Here is a 12,846-nt window from a genome sequence, read left to right as displayed (position 1 = left end):
TGAAATATTTAAAATATTCTCACACTTAATCCACAAATGATGCTCCACTACATTATTGTCTCTCTTATTACGAAATGTATTCAGCGCTTTTATCGGCGGCAAACAAAAACAATCATAGTCTAAGTATAAATGCAAATAATAGTCAGTGGCGTCCAATAACCACGAGCGGGTTTTTAAAGCGTGCCCCAGTAGTTTTAACCACACCTATTAATTGCGATTAATTAAGTTCCAGTAATTAGTTTGATAAGAGGTTATATTGGTCTAATGCTGGTCTATTTCATCTTTTTTACGCAGACTACTTAAGGTGGATTTTTCTCTTTCGTTTAGTTGTACCTTCCTGCAGTCGTTAAGATTAGTGACAGCTCATTAAACACTTTATTTAGTTTTATTGTGGGATATTGTGGCAAATCATTCACTTCTCTTTAATTAAGAAAAAAAAAATCCCATATCGAGCCAATTGTCACATTGATACTAAGTTTTTAAATAGCTAACTGCAAGTCTGTTCTGTTGGGTTCACAATCTATAGATTTTTGAATATAAATATCAGCATCGTAGCCACTTTGCCTGAAGGCCAGATGGATGGTGTGGATATGCTGACGGGCATATTATGGTATTAGTCATAGTTATTTTATAGGTGCTTTGATAAAAATAACAATAAACGGACTAAGTTCGGCTGGGCCGAATTTTATATACCCTACATAATGGATCACCTTTCACAAGTTATTTGAATGAATTTTTCAAAGAAGAATATTGGTTTATAAATTGGCAACATCAATTAAAAAAGCAAAATATATTTATCATGGCTGTTAAAAATCATAACAAATTATTACGTACAAAATTTCCTAATTCTGATTTCAAGAGTGCCCTACATGGGCTGTGGAAATTAAATCGAGAAATCGGTTTATGCTATATCAAAAGATTTGGGCCATTTACAATCCCAACCGACCTACACTAATAAGGCTGCTATATAAGTTTCTGCACCCAGAGAAAAGTTGATACCAAATGTGCTAATTTTAGTACCATAGAGTATTGATAATAAAGCAACACCGTATGGTACAGAAACAATACCGGATGATATGGATGAAACATAAAATGATTAGTATCGTTTGGTACTACCCCTTTTACCGAAATGACATTGGTTTTAATACAAATCTGTTATTGGTTTCAGTACCAAATTCCACCCTGATTGATTATTCCACCCCTGTAATGAACCAAGAAAAACAATAAAAATTATATTAATCTAATTTTTTTTGGAATATTTATGATAATAATTACAAAAAGAAATGTTGCACTGTGACCAACTTCAATTCTTTGTATTCAGCAATTGATTCCATATCCATTGATTTTCAGAAGTGGTTTGATATGAATACACCAACACAGCATCGTTTTTGATGCAGAATGTCTTTGGATTTTATACTATTTCCATTTTCACCGCTTCCGAGTATTTGAACAGTTTTTTTACGCATTCAAATTGTATTTAAACATTATTTATTTGTTTAACAAATATTTTATAATGGCGTCAATATTTTAAGTACAAAGCTTAACATCACTTTTGGCGTGGTGACATAAATACAAATGTGACACCGTCTATTCTTAATAGCCTCCTTTGTCTGATATTGAATTGATACCAAATGGTATTTAAATCTTTGCCAATAACGCGGACAAAGTATTACCAGACGGTATTGAAAAAGTACCGTAATTTTTCTATCCGTGTCCAATCTGACACTTTTATTGAAAAGTTTGACATTCTTAGCATAATCGTACTCAGAACGTTTTGACGTACGACCACCATTTTTGTGAAAAACTGTTTTAATGAATTCAGTCGTGGTCGTCAAGTGGCCGTTGAACCAGAGGACATGATGCCGTGCCTGAACTTATAAAGCTCGGTCGTCATATATACACAAGCATGCATTCGAAAATGCATGAATGCCTTGCCGTATAAAGGTTTGTTCTCTATGGGTTCCGAATAATTTTGACAATCGCCTCCAAAAGAGATCATATCGATGAATGCGAAGAAATTTAAAAAAAAACGATGGCGGTGCTTGAAAATTTATTTATAAGATCGTCAAAGGTGGCGATTCATGCATCTATGCGCATGAACCCGAATAGAATACGAGACAAATTCTACGAAAGCTGCTCGTGGAAGAAGCACATCAAAGCAAATGCTTGTATGTTTCCCCGGAAAACTGGTCCGTTTGAGTAACGTATGATGGTCAATTCCGAGTGGAACAACACAATTTGATTGCCTGAAGTCTTGGGAAGAATTCGAAATTTGCAAGAAAATGCTGTTGAAACGTTCAATAATCATATTTCAGAAGTGTCACAATCGGAGTGGAAAAAGTGTTTCGACAATTGGTTTGAGCGCATGCAATAGTGTATAAAACATGCTGGAGGTTACTTTGAAAAACAATAAAACCGTTTTTGATGATAAAAATTTGCATTTTCATGATAAGACCTGAAATTTATATAAAAGCCATCGTAATTAGAAGTATTTGTGCAACATTCAAAACGTTAGCGTGTTTTCGACAGACGAACGGAAAGATATGGCTAAATCGATTTAGAAGGGCAAGACAATCAGATCAATATTTCTAAGTGTTACAAACGAAATGACAATGTGGAATATCTCCCATCGTAAGGTAGTGAAATCAAGAAGTCAAATCGGGAGATCGATTTATATGGAAGCTATATCAGGTTATAGACCGGTTTGAGCCGTACTTGACACAGCCGTTGAAAGTCGTAACAGAACACTACACGGAAAACTTCAGCCAAATCGGACAAAAATTGCGGCTTGTAGGGCTCAAGAAGTCAAATGGGGTGAAGGGTTTATATGGGAGCTTTATCTAAATCTGAACCGATATAATCCATTTGTAATATCCAATGACCCACATCAATGTTAAGTATTCGTGCAAAATTTCAATTGGCTAGCTGAACGCATTCAACCGCTATCGTGAATTCGACAGACGGACGGACATGGCTAGATCGACTCAGAACGTCGAGGATACGAAAGGATAATGGATACGAATTGCTATGCTACTGAAGCTATACCAAGTTATGAACCGATTGTGGCCAAACTTTTTTGACCGTTGGAGAGCGCAATGGAAGTCATCGTACACAATTACAACCAAATTGGATAATAATTGCGCCCTATAGTGACTCACGAAATAAAATTGGGAGGTCTATTTATGTGGGAGCTATTCAGGTTCTGGACCGATTCAGAACATATTTAACATGTATGTTTAAGCTCATAAAAAAGTCGTTCTACAAAATTTCAGCTAAAACACATAAGAACTGCGCCCTCTGGAGGTTCAAGAAGTATAATCGGTAGATTGGATTATATGGGAAGTATGTCAGGTTATGAACCGGTTATGACCATACTTGGCACATACTTACTTGTTGGAAGACAAAACAAACCACGTCATGCAAAATTTCAGCCAAATCAGGTAATAGCTGCGCCCTTTAATCGTTCAAGAAATCAAGATCCGAGATCGACTTGTATGGGAACCGATTAATATGATAACCGATTTGAATCATACTTAGCACAGTTATTTGAAGTCAAAGCAAGAAACTTCATGCAAAATTTCAGCCCAATCAGATAAGTATGGCGCTAACTATATATGTTGGGAAATACTTTTACTTTTAACTTTTAAAAAAGTTAAAACAGTTCGATTTGGAATCACTATTCTCTACTTGGATCTGCTGGAGCGCCTCTTCTGATCGATAAATTATTTTGCGATTCATATTCAACAGGGAGTGTGTACAACTCTATCAATAAACAAATAAAAAAAGTTAATTAGCAATAAAATAATACATAAACTATTCGACAAACAGAATTCTGTCCTATTTGTCGAATGCAAATATGAACTATTAAAAGGTGGCCAACCCACAACTGTTGTGCAATTCAACAAATAACAAAATACAAACAAAATGTAACTACAATAAATATTGTATGTTTTACTACGAAATTGTGTTCTACATAAAAAATAATCGAACAATAGTAGTACACTCATAGAAAAAAGTTTGCTGAAAATAGCAAACACCGTCTGCTGAATATTTGTAGTTAATTTTGCTGCTATTGTAGCAGTAGTTCTGCTATTGCAGCAACAGTTCTGCAATTTCAGGGCATCAGCCTTACTGCTGAAAAGTCTATTGTTTGCTGAAAATGACCTCTGTTTAATTGTTGGAAGAAATAAGTTCGGCCGGGCCGAACTTTGGAGATATACATGTGTAGGTGTAAGTATATAAGTCATTGTTTAATTTTGTAGAACAAAATATTGGTCTTTGTGGTACCCATATCCAAATATAGACTGATCTGAACCATATACAATACGCATGGCGAAGCGCCTAACACAACACACTGTCCCAAATTTCGGCGCAATCGGAAAATAAATGCGCCTTTTATGGGCCCAAAACATTAAATCGAGAGATCAGTCTATATGAAAGTTATATCCAAATCTGGACCGATCTGTGCAATAATGCAGAAGTATGTCAAGGGGCTTAACCTAACTCACTGTCCCAAATTTCGGCGACATGGGACAATAAATGCGTCTTTTATGGGCCTAGGACCCAAAATCGGAGGATCGGTCTATATGGCAGCTATATCCAAATCTGGACCGATCTGAACTAAATTGAGGAAGGATGTTAGAGGGCCTAATACAACTCACTGACCCAAATTTCAGCAAAATCGGATAATAAATGAGGCTTTTATTGGCCTAAGACCCAAAATCGGCGGATCGGTATATATGGGGGGTATATCAATATGTAGTCCGATATAGCCTATCTTCGAACGTAATCTGCTAATGGACAAAAAAAAGAATCTGTGCAAAGTTTCAGCTCAATATCTCAATTTTTAAAGACTGTAGCGTGATTTCAACAGACAGACGGACGGACATGTTTAGATCGTCTTAGATTTATAAGGTCGGAAATGGATATTTCGATGTGTTGCAAACGGAATGACAAAATGAATATACCCCCATCCTTCGGTGGTGAGTGTAAAAATACACCGATCTGAACCATATACAATATGGATGTCGACAAGCCTAACATAAGTCACTATGACAAATTGCAGTTAAATCGGATTATAAATGCGCCTTTTTTGGGGCCAAGACTTTAAATCTAGATATTGGTCTATATGGCAGCTATATGCAAATCTTGATCGATCTAAACCAAAATGCAGAAACATGTGGAGGGGCTTAACTTAACTCTCTGTCCCAAATTTTGGCAACATCGGACAATAAATGCGCTTTTTATGGGCCCAAAACCTTAAATAAAGAGATCGGTCTATATGGCAGCTATATCCAAATCTGGACCGATCCTTTCAAAATTGGCGTAGAATGTCGAAGGGCCTAACACAACTTACTGTCCCAAATTTTGGCGAAATAAGAAAATAAATGCGCCTTTTATGGGCCCAAGACCTTAAATCGAGAGATCGGTATGACAGCTTTATCCAAATCTGATCCGATGTGGGACAAATTAAAGAATAATGTCGACTGGCCTAACACAACCCACTGTCCCAAATTTCAGCAAAATAATAAATGTGGCTTTTATTGGCCTAAGACCCTACATCGGCGTATCGGTCTATATGGGGGATATATCAAGATATAGTCCGATTTAGCCCATACCCCATCCTTCGGTGGTGAGTATAAAAAAACTTGCGATAACATTAGAGGGGACAGAAGCACAGTCATTCCAAATTGTCGTGGATTTTTACGACAATGAGGGGTATTTATGCCTTAAAGGACCCGAGATGAATATTTCAATATGTATTATGAAAGGATTGACAAAGATAGGCATAGCCTATAGCCGGATAATGCCGACTTTTTGATACCCTTCACGTCCGGAATATATTGAATTGTATAAAAATCTGAAATAATATTCAGAATATGTTTCGAATATAGTGCGTGGCACTACAAACTTATATTCCTTCATGTTTGTACGGCCAGCCTGAGCGATTAATGGCAAAGGGTCACTCTACAAAGAGGGAGTCGGCAGCTGGTCGAGTGACTCTGCCAAATCTATCAAGAAAATCACCAAAGATCACTTCCCGGGGTTGCACAACTGAAATGCGAACCACATCAAGTCAGACTGGGAACAACATCCAGATCGGCAATTATGTTTATCTAGATAAGGTCTCCTGAGCTAGAAACCGCTTTTCATCTTACAAATCTTTAGGCCTGAGTGGCATACTACCACGGATGCATCATCAACACATGGATAGTGCTCATTTATAAAATGTGCCTATCCCTCAACTATATAGCTTTAAGATGGAAACAACTAAGGGTGGTCTCCACCATCGAGGCAGAAAAATGTAAGCATGAATGTCTCTTCTAAGAAAAATGCAAGAAATATTTATCGACGTAAGTATTCGAAAAAAGACGGATAGCTCCGACAACACATCCTTTTGCCAACATGGCTGCCTAAACGGACGCAGCCCTGCATTGTGTAAGAACCATCGTTAGATCCACAGTACATAAGCATTACACTTCTAGCCGCCTTTGAATATACAATAGAATGTGCTTTCTACACAGTCGTGAAACATTGGCGTGGAACTATTCCTCTGGCTTCGGATAACTACTATGTTGAAGATTAGCATAATAAACGCTTAAATGGGTATGGGAAGTTAACGTAGCTCAGAGGTAAGCTTACCCGCCTTTGACGCTGAACGCCTGGATTCAAATACTGGCAATAACTTCAGAAAAAATCATTCTGTGGTTGTTTTCCCCTCCTAATGCTGACGACATTTGTGTGGTAGTATGCGATGCATAGAAGCCGTGTAAAAAACTTCTCCTCAAAGAGGAGTTGCACTGCACCACGCCATTTGGACTTGGCTATTAAAAGGAGGTCCCTTATCATTGATCTTGAACTTGAATCGGACAGCACTCATTGATATGTGAGAAGTTTGCCTCTGTTTCTTAATGGAATGTTCGTGTGCTAATTGCAATTTTATAAAAGGCTCAGCATGATGCCAAAGCACGATGATCCCCACAGAGTGGGGTGATCCCACCATTGCTATGGCCACTTGTTCAAAGTGATCAAAGTGGTTTCATATGCGGATGATTTGGTGATATTCGTCTCTGATTTGTTTCCGTTCGTGCTGAGTGATATCACGAATACCTGGGACTTAGATCACTGGATATCTGGGCCACCAGTAGTGGTCTAGGAGTGAATTCGAGATAAACTGAGATTGTGTTGTTCACCACAAAAACCAAATATCCATGCTTTATTCTGTCACGGCTACGAGATGAAGAGATATGTTTATCAGATCAAGTACTTGGTCAGTAACCCTAAACTCCACACCATCATGAAGACGTTACATGGAACATCGCGAAAATAAAGCGACCGTTGCATATTACAGAGAGCGATACTCACATGTGGAGCACTTGTGTGGTGGGCTGCAATGGAAAAAGTGGACTACTCAAAAGAAAGTTTATATCATACAGAGATCCACATGCACAGGGTTGCGCACATGTTCTGCTGCAGCCCTTAACATGATCCTGCAGCTTATATATATAGATCTTCAAATCAATGCAAGCTCGGCTTGCACTGCCGCATGACAAGCGACAGCGCTTCCGACAGCGGAGACAGAGCCGTATCTTTCAAAGGTTTTCCCTAAAAAATTTGATTAAAAAAATCTCTAATCTCGAAGCATTTGATTCTTGTTTGAGACGTTGAGTGGAGCAGACGTGTTACAATTTCGCTCCGGAAGAATATTCTGTAACCCGTTAGAGATAGATAGGTGGATCAGCTACGCCAGGCTCCACTAGACGACAGATGACTGAACCGAACGTATTTTACCATCGCATGCGTATATTGGTTAAGCCATCGGTCTTCTGGCAAACCACTACGTTATTTAAGAGTTTGGAATAATAAAAGGCGCATCTCTCTCAGGTTTATCAATAAGGATAGAGACTCCCTCTATTGGGCTCGGAGATTCTACACCTCAAGACTCTGAAATGGCACCGCAGTCAGCCAAAAAGCTGCGGTCACCTAGAGGGCATCCCATGCATAAAAGAACTAAGGCGAAAAATAGTAATATGGGTCCAAGGACCTTTTTATATCCTCCACCATAGGATGGGGGTGTACTAATTTCGTCATTCTGTTTGTAACTACTCGAAATATTCGTCTGAGACCCCATAAAGTATATATATTCTTGATCGTCGTGACATTTTATGTCGATCTAGCCATGTCCGATTGTCGGTCGAAAGCACGCTAACTTTCGAAGGAGTAAAGCTTGCCGCTTGAAATTTTGCACAAATACTTCTTATTAGTGTAGGTCGGTTGGGATTGTAAATGGGCCATATCGGTCCATGTTTTGATATAGCTGCCATATAAACCGATCTTGGGTCTAGACTTCTTGAGCCTCTAGAGAGCGCAATTCTTATCCGATTGAGATGAAATTTTGCACGACGTGTTTTGTTATGACATCCAACAACTGTGCCAAGTATGGTTCAAATCGGTCAATAACCTGATATAGCTGCCATATAAACCGTTCTTGAATCTTTACTTCTTCACCCACTTGAGGCCGCAATTCTTATCCGATTTGAATGAAATTTTGCACGAAGTATTTTGTGATGATATCTAATAACGGTGCAGAGTATGAATTAAATCCTTCCATAACCTGATTTAGATGTCATCAAATCTATCCTATCCGATTTGGATGAAATTATGCATGACGTATTTTATTTTTACTTTCAACAACTGTGCCAAATAAGGTTCAAATCGGTTCATAACCTGATATAGGTGCCATATAAACCGATCTAGGATTTTGACTTCTTGAGCCTCTAGAAGTTGCAATTATTATCCGATTTGCCTGAAATTTTGTACGACGGATCCTCTCATGACCATCATCATCATCATGACCATCATATCCTGATACAGCTCCCATATAAGTCGATCTCTCAAGTTTACTTCTTGAGCCCCCAAAGGGAGCAATTCTTATTCGAATTGGCTTATATTTTACACAGGTCTCTAACATATAATTTAATTGTGGTCCGAACCGGACCATATTTTGATATCGCACTAATAGCAAATCTTTTCTTTTATCCTTCTAAGTGGTGCCGGGCAAATAACTCGACAAATGCGATCCGTGGTGGAGGGTATATAAGATTCGGCCCCGCCGAACTTAGCACGCTTTAACTTGTTCTAAGCACAGCTTGGTGATGGTAGTTGTCGACAAGAGACAAGTACAGGGCCAAGAAGCAATTGAATTGGGTTATTCAATGGGCTGTCATCTATATACGGCGATGTTCTTGCGGAATAGCCTGGGCCTCCACTAGTTTGTGACGATGCACGGTGATATCGGGGCCGATATAAATTAATTCCTTTCGGGGATCAACGCTCAATTTAGAGTAATCGTTGCGCCCTTAAAAAGATTGGATCTAGATAGGCGCAGCACTGAACTTAGTCAAGAAGGAAGATATTCCTTCTCGACCAATGGCACACGATTGGGTACCAAAGATTCCCTCAGATCCTGAATCCATACTTGGGAGACTAAGGTACTGTTATCCCAATCTTTCAACCACCGACTGGAAGATCGGTAGGTTGGATGAGGCTAACGGTGATCAAAATATGAGGGGAATGCCTCGAAACGGTAAACCACAAGCTCTGCGTGGGTATCGGTGGGAAGGATGGAACTCACAACGATAGCTGCAGCTAATGAAGCATATAAGGAAGAATCGTTCACACCGCTAGTGCCCTAAAACCTACCAAATATATTTTTAGACCAATCACGACAATATGGGACTCAAATGAAAGGTATTTAGAATAAGAAAACGTACCTGATATCCAATTGTCGGACCAAGTGCTAGGGGCACCACCCCAACCCCCAAAACACCCCTAAATCGGACTTATTAATCGACCATGGCAATATGGGACTCAAATGAAAGGTGTTTGCGAGTAGAATACGAATATGATATCCAAATGTGGGACCACGTTTCTGGGGTTCCACCCCTTCCCCAAAACACCCCCCAAACTGGACTTATTTACTGACCATGGGAATATGGGGCTTAAATAAAAGGTATTTGAATGTAGAATACGAATCTGATATCCAAATATGGGACCAAGTGTTTGGGGGGACGCCTCTCACCAAAAACATCCCCCAAAGGCCAAAGTGGACAAATTTACGACCATAGCAATATGGGGCTCAATTAAAAGGTCTTCGGGAGTAAAGCACGAATTTGATACCAATATTCGGGAAAAGTGTCTATGGGGCCACCCCACGCCCACAACACCACCCAAATAGGAAGTATTTTCTGTCTATTGCAATATGAGGCTCAAATAAGAGGGTATTTAATGTGGAACACAAATCCGATATATTTTTTCAAGGCCAACTCACTGAGTGGCCGCCCATCCCACAAAACACCCCCCAAGCCGGTCATGTTTGCCGACTATGGTAATATGGGGCTCAAATTAATGGTATGTGAGAGTAGACCACGTATCTGATACAATATTAGGGGCCAACTGTCTAGCGGACGTCCCACCACCATAACAACCCCCAAATAGGACATATTTGCTCACCAAAACAATTTGGGTAGTAATGAGAGTGGAACTCAATATTTATAGTTTTTAAGGCCAATACCCCAAATGAGATTAGAAAACGAATTTGATATCCAATTTTGAGGGCAATAGCATTATGGGGTTCAAATAAATGATGTATAGATATATGAGAATGGATCAAGGTGCTAATATATTTTCCGGACTTAGTGTTTGGGGGACCACCCCAATCCCCAAAACACCCCTAAATCGGGCATATTTACCGACCATGTCAATGTGGAGCTTAAATGAAAGGAATTGGGGGGTAGAGCAAGAATTGATACCCATTTTCGGGACCAATTTCCGGGGGTCTACCCCTTTTCCAAAATACCCCACAAACAGCAATTTTTTAGTGACCATCGCAATATGGGGCTCAAATAAAGGTATTTGGGATTAGAATAGGAATTTGATATCCAAATGTAGGACCATGAATTTAGGGTACCACCATTTCCCCAAAACATCCCCCAAAGGGTAAACATTTTTCGACCATGCCAATATGTGGCTCAAATGAAAGGTATTTGAGATTAGAAAACGAATTTGATAACGTATTTTGGGGGCATGTGCTTAGTGGATGCCTCATCCTGTAAACTCCCCTTGAACCAATGGCAATATGGGGTTTAAATAAATGGTATTTGAGAGAAGTGCATGATGCTGATATTTTTTCAGGGCCAAGTATCTGGGGGACCCCCTCTCCCCCGAAAACTCCCCTAAATCAGACATCATGAGGATGTCGGGCTGAAATAAAGTATTTTATGAATGTAGTACACCTTACATCCAAACTAAAATTCGCAGACCAATAAAGATCATATGGGATTCAGATAAAGGCACTTATATTGTTAGACTGTTAGTCAAGTTTGCATGGTATTTCACTAAAAGATCTTTAATTGTCGAAAATAAATATTCCAAGGAAACTTTTGATCCATATAAATGATTAAAGTTCATTCTAAGTTTTATTAAAAATGCATTAACTTTCTTTTAAAAAATCCGCAATTACTTTTTGGGCAACCCAATATATTCTTGATCGTCAGCGGCATACTCCACTCGACTGACCCAACAGCTTGATGAAAGCACTCCTTGTTCCGATGATATAAAGGCGCAGTGGCAAACTATTTTCCACTCCACATTTTTATACCCACCATCATAGGATGGGGGGTATACTAATCTAGTCATTCCGTTTGTAACTTCTCGAAATATTATTATGGGATCCCATAAAGTTTATGTACTCTTGATCCTGTTGATATTCAAAGTCGATCCAGCGATGTCCGACTGCCCGTACGTCCTCGTATCCGACCAATCGCCTTAAGCTAGCCGCTTGAAATATTGCACAGCTACTCTTTAGTTATGTAGGTCGATGTGGATTTAAAGTGGTCATTCGACTTGGCTTCTTGTGCCACTATAAGCCGAAAGTGTTACCCGATTAAGCTGAAACTTTGCTGGTAGGATTCTGTTACGACTTCTAACAACCGTGCCCAGTACGATCCATATAAACCAATCCTATATGAACCAATCCCATATAAACCAATCTTACGATTTGACATCTTGAGCCCCTAGAAGCCGCAATTGTTATCCGATTGGTCTCACAGTTTGCACGTAGTGTTTTTTTTTTTGTGACTTTCAATAATCGTAACAATTATGGCCCGAATCGGTGTATAATCTGATATTGCCGTCAAATAAACCTATCTCCCGATTAGCCTTCTACGGCCCCAAGAAGCTTTAATTTTTGACTGGTTTTGCAAAAATTTGGTACGTTCATTACAACTATGCTCTTCAACCAAGTGATTTTGTGTAAACTTTTACCAGAATCCATGGTGGTGGGTTTCCAATATTCGGCCCGGCCGAACTAAGCGCGCTTTTACTTGTTAACTATAACTGCTGTTCTGACTTCTAAAATCCATGTCAATTATTGAATCAAATGAAAGGTATATACGATTCGACTCAAATGTAACGCTGAAACCATTTACAAGGTTGGGAAATTACCGATTTCCCAGAAAAATGTGGAAGGCCAAGAAAAACAAAGCAATTTGAAATAATGAACAGATTTAAAACTTCGTTAAATATATTCAAAAAGAAATATTTGTATGGCAACTACGCAAGAACTAGCAGATAACTTTGTAACTCCTAAAAGTATGTTAAAAAAATAAATGTAGAACGCTAATGCGCATTTATCAATATTTTCAATTAACATTATACGCTAACAGTTAACATATGGCGTACTGTTATTTTTCCAAACACTTCTGTTGAACATGACTGAGTGATGCTTTACCTTTGGTTTGGATTGACATTCAACCAAATTGTGCCTTAGGAGTAACATAAGTTGTT

The 12,846-nt window shown here is 38.9% G+C and overlaps 1 long non-coding RNA gene across 1 annotated transcript; it reads left to right on the top strand.

The window, feature by feature from the left end:
• Positions 1-3,097: 3,097 nt before the first annotated feature.
• LOC131997228 (uncharacterized) lies at positions 3,098-3,962 on the top strand. The gene is made up of 2 exons (XR_009398130.1): positions 3,098-3,174; positions 3,273-3,962. It is a non-coding gene; the product is annotated as an uncharacterized LOC131997228 (long non-coding RNA).
• Positions 3,963-12,846: the final 8,884 nt, after the last annotated feature.

The sequence above is a fragment of the Stomoxys calcitrans genome, chromosome 4 (assembly GCF_963082655.1).
Source record: "Stomoxys calcitrans chromosome 4, idStoCalc2.1, whole genome shotgun sequence".
Classification (NCBI taxonomy): domain Eukaryota; kingdom Metazoa; phylum Arthropoda; class Insecta; order Diptera; family Muscidae; genus Stomoxys; species Stomoxys calcitrans.
Note: the sequence above shows the minus strand (reverse complement) of the source record. Positions and strands in the feature narration are given on the sequence as shown.